The sequence below is a fragment of the Penaeus vannamei genome, chromosome 2 (assembly GCF_042767895.1).
Source record: "Penaeus vannamei isolate JL-2024 chromosome 2, ASM4276789v1, whole genome shotgun sequence".
In the NCBI taxonomy this organism is placed as follows: domain Eukaryota; kingdom Metazoa; phylum Arthropoda; class Malacostraca; order Decapoda; family Penaeidae; genus Penaeus; species Penaeus vannamei.
In genome coordinates, this window is record NC_091550.1 from 12,953,317 (window position 1) to 12,958,316 (window position 5,000).

At 36.6% G+C, this 5,000-nt stretch overlaps 1 protein-coding gene across 2 annotated transcripts in view; it reads right to left on the bottom strand.

Moving 5' to 3' along the window:
• LOC113805355 (uncharacterized) overlaps positions 1-5,000 on the bottom strand; it is a 146,995-nt gene that overhangs the window by 45,592 nt on the left and 96,403 nt on the right. For both annotated transcript variants that reach the window (XM_070130398.1, XM_070130406.1), the window contains one exon: positions 1,050-1,076. The gene's annotated coding sequence lies outside the window, so the exon portion shown is untranslated. The remainder of the gene's footprint in view (positions 1-1,049; positions 1,077-5,000) is intronic.

Sequence of the window (5,000 nt, forward strand, 5' to 3'; positions counted from 1 at the left end):
GCGTAGGTCAGCCACGGGTTCGTCTTGAAGGGATACCCTGGCTTAGAACCTGTATTGCCACTTCTCTCAAGGAGACGTTTACATGTGTATAGGTCTTTCTGTCGGTATATATATATATATATATATATATATATATATATATATATATATATATATATATATATATACATATATATATATACATATATATATATTATATATATATACATATATATATATTATATATATATACATATATGTATATATATATATATATATATATATATATATATATATATATATATATATAGAGAGAGAGAGAGAGAGAGAGAGAGAGAGAGAGAGAGAGAGAGATTGAAAGAGAAACAAAGAGAAATAAATAAATAAAATATGTAATATTATTAGTTATACAAAAGGACAAGTTCAAATAGGAAAGGACATGTACACAGTGATGAACGAAAGTGAACGACAAATGAAACACGTACGTAATAAAAAAAAAAAAAAAAAAAAAAAAACATGAATGGATACGAAGTAGATGAAACGGACGAGGAGGAACAAGAGGAAGTGGGTGTCTTCGAAATAAAGTGACAAACGTGCCACCGCTGGATAAAAAAAAAAAAAAAAAAAAAAAAAAAAAAAAGCTCTTTCTCGCTTAGGTTTGTGGACTGGCCGACTGATTCCTTTTTTTCTTCTTCTTTTTTTTTGTTACTCTGCAGCTGGAATTAGGATCTATTTAAGTGGTCTTGGGAATGGAAGTATAAACTTGACTGCTAGCCTGCGGAGATCAGCTGACCCGGAGTAAACAGCTGTTATTACCTGTCAGTGATATTGACATGAATCCTTCAGCTGGGTTATCGGTCCCTGGATTTCTACTGACAACAGAACTTTAAGTAACGGAAATCCTTTTTCTTCTTTCTAATTCAAGCGAAATGAAGAGAAGCCAAGGTATCCAAATACATTGAACTTAACCCTCTTTCGATACCAATTCCAACGTATCATACGTGTCATTCGAAGTGCGTCCTTACCTGAATCCTTACGACTCCAAGATAACCCACGACCCTTCGACTCACCTTAATCACACGCCGATCCCGAACGACCTGCGGGGAGACGAAGAAATTAGAAATTAGCAGTTTAGAAATTAGAAATAAAGTTTAAATGAGTAGCCTTTATTTTGCCAAAAACGCGCCATAACTAGTATACCAAATAAAGGAGTAAATTCATATAAATTCTCGCGGCAGACGATAACCTGATGGTGTGTTGAGTGCAATGACTTGATAAAACCTGCTCTAGGTTATCCAAAGGCGGATGGGGGGGGGGAGGAAGGTAGAAGTGAATGAAAAGAGGAGGAAGATGTAATAGAAGAGGAGGAGGAAGAGGGAGAAGAAGAAGAGGAGGGAGAAGTAGTAGAAGAGGAATGAAAGGGAGAAGAAGAGGAGGAAGATGTAGTAGAAGAAGAGGAGGGAGAGGGAGAAGAAAAAGAGAAGGGAGGAGATGGAGTAAGAGAAAGAAAAGTAAATGAAGAAGAAAGAGGAAGAAAATGAGATGAAACAAGAAGAAAAGAGGAAGACGAAGAAAGAAGGAAAGCTGAGAAGAGGGAGCGACTAAAAATGAGAGAGCGATTTATTTGTACGAAAATTAAATAATCATTAGGTGAGGTGGTGGAGGGAAGATAAATATCTCTGATACGTGTCTTAAGGTCCGATAAGACCGTGACTGTTGCCTGTCTCTCCTTTTCTTTGTATTTGTTTATAGTTCCATGCTTGTTTAACTCTGCACCTATCCTCTTCTCTCTGTCTCTCCCTTTTTTCGTCTGGGTCTTTGTTCCTCTCTGTTCAGCCGTCTTTCCTTTAATCAGGTCATCATAGGTCAGGGAGCCACACAACACAGACGGAGTATTCGCTTTTCTTCTTCATTTCCATAATCATTATCATCGTTTTTATTTTCATTTTATCTCTGAATGTGTATATTTTGAGATTTATAGTGTTAATGAATATATGTGAATACATTTATACTTACATACATACATAATCGTATATATATATATATATATATATATATATATATATATATATATATATGTGTGTGTGTGTGTGTGTGTGTGTATATGTATATATATATATATATATATATATATATATATATATATATATATGTATATATATATATATATATATATATATATATATATATATACACATGTGTATGTATACATACACACATACATACATATATATATATATATATACATATATATATATATATATATATTTATATATATATATATATTTATATATATATATATATATATATATATATATATATATATATATATATATATATACATGTGTGTGTGTATACATACACACATACATATATGTATATATATGAATATATATATATATATATACATATATACATATGTATATATATGTATATGTAGGTATGTGTATGTATGTGTGTGTGTGTGTGTGTGTGTGTGTGTGTGTGTGTGTGTGTGTGTGTGTGTGTGTGTGTGTGTGTGTGTGTGTGTGTGTGTGTGTGTGTGTGTGTGTGTGTGTGTGTGTGTGTGTGTGTGTGTGTGTGTGTGTGTGTGCGTGTGTGTGTGCGTGTGTGTGTGCGTGTGTGTGTGCGTGTGCGTGCGTGTGTGTGTGTGTGCCTGTGTGTGTGTGTGTGTGTATGTGTGTGTGTGTATGTGTGTGTGTGTGTGTGTGTGCGTGTATGTGTATGTACATGTGTATGTGTATGTGTATATATATATATATATATATATATATATATATATATATATATATATATATATATATATATATATATATTGAATGTGTGTTTGTGGATATCTCAAAAGTTCTCTTCGCCTCGCTCCATCAAAATAAATTTTCCAGTTATTGTTTACAAGCAGCACCTTAATCGCAATCACACTGCTCATAATAATCTAAACAAGTTCCCCACTTATGCTTCCTTCCCCCTCCCCCTCCCCCTCCCCCATTTGCTTACCCCCCATTCCTGGCGATGCATTGAAGTCGCGTCCCTTGCAGCTTTGTGCGGATAACCTTGCCCCAATATGCAAATTGCACCCGCACTCACACGCATACCTAGCCGGCTCCTCCCGTTTTCCTTTTTTTATTTCCTCCGTTTTCTTCCTTTTTTTTCTTCTTCTTCTTCTTCTCCTTTGCTTCTAACGTTTAAAGGCCTTCTCGTTTAGTTCTTCTTTTTCTTTTCTTTTTTTCTCTCTTCCTTTTGCTCTCCGTCTTTACCCTCCCTACCATTTTTTTTTCTTGTTCCCTTATTGCACATCTTTCTTATTACATTATTTTGCTTTCTTACACTTTGCTTCTCTCTTTTTTCGTCCCCCATGCCTTACCTCTTCTTTCTTCTCCCATCTATCTCTTCCTTTTTCTTTCTTCTCCCCTCCCCCTCTTCATTTTTTCCTTTCTTCTCCCATTCCTCTTCTTTTTTTTTATTCTCCCCTCCCTCTTCTTTCTTGGTTCCTTTGTTGTTCCCCCTCTTCTTCCTTCTCTGATTTTCATCCGTCTTTAACAAATACGATTTATCCAAATATTTACCTTCTTAAAACCTGCTTACCTGTTCCTTTAAGTGATATTTCTCTCGACTTTACTTCGTTTTCTTGCTTTTGTGTATTTTCAAAATATTGATTCTGTCTCGTCTTGATATTTTTTTCTTTTTTTGCTTATTGATTTATCATTCTTTTTCCTTGTCCCTGTTTCCACGCGGCAGCTTTTCTGTCCCTTTTTTATGCCTTTCCCTTCTTCATCCACTATTATCACCTTTACTCAACGTTCTTTTTTTCTGCGTTTCTCTGTTTTGTTGCTTCCTCCTCCACCCCCTCCGACCTTCCCAAACATTACTCATACGACAAGAAGAATTCGAGTAATTGAAGCATCACTTTTCATTGCGAGAGAGAAGATTCTAGATCATCATAAGAATCTGATTCCAATTAAGATGCGAATGAGACAGTGACCTCGAAGGATAATGCGCGCTGACAGAATACCTTGCTGGGTGTGTTGTGACTCCGGGTGGACTTTGTCACTCGTCACCTTGATATCCTTATTTATTATTTTAAAGGGCTGTTCGTTCTTTGTCTGTGTTTGTTTCACTTAGTGTCTTTGTCTGTCTGTTTGTTATTTTATATATCTCACTCTCTTTCTTTCTTTCTCTCTCTCCCTCCCTCCCTCTCCTTTCTCTCTCTCTCTCTCTCTCCTTCTCTCCTCTCTCTCTATCCTTTTTTCCACCCACTCCCACTCCCTTCCCCCCTCTCTCCATATCGGCTCCCTTCACTGCCCCAGTTCGTCCTAATTCTCAACGTGGACACTAGTTTTATAGAGTGCCTTGCATTCACACTCCCCAGCCTAAGCGCACACTAACTTGCCGTTTGGATCGTCGACGCGGCCATAAAGTCGTCGACAGAATGCTTACTTTATTCCTTTTATTCACTTCGTAGATTGCAACTCTTCTCTCATTCTTTGATTCGTAGTTATTTGGCCACCTCATAAAGTTGATTCTTGCTTTGTGATTTCATTTGGAACACTTAATCCCACCTGTTGAAGAGGGGTATGAGTGAGAATGAAGAATACGATCAATAACGATCAATATGCGGTGTTGAAACGCCAATAACGCATCTTGCATTTCGAAATCATTCATTCTTATTCGAACCTTCTTCTGCACTTGTCATAGTGAATTCATTTATTCACAGCTCCATCTAGAAGAACCAGGGACCTTGAGATTAAAGAGTCGGTGATGTACCGCCGAAGTTATGTGTCTCCTATTGCAACTAACGCGGCAGGGGATTCGTCAAGACGGCACGAGGCTCGGAGTCTATTTCTACCTTCCTCCGTAAAGATCTCCTATCGGGTAGTCCTCTCAAGCAAGTTCATTATCTTTTTTGTGCTGCGACATATAGCGATCTTTATATTTTACTTTACACACATAGAGATAGATGGATCTACCAAGTCCTGTCATATTACGGATAGTTCTTATTGAACAACCGCGTCATGTTCATAAAG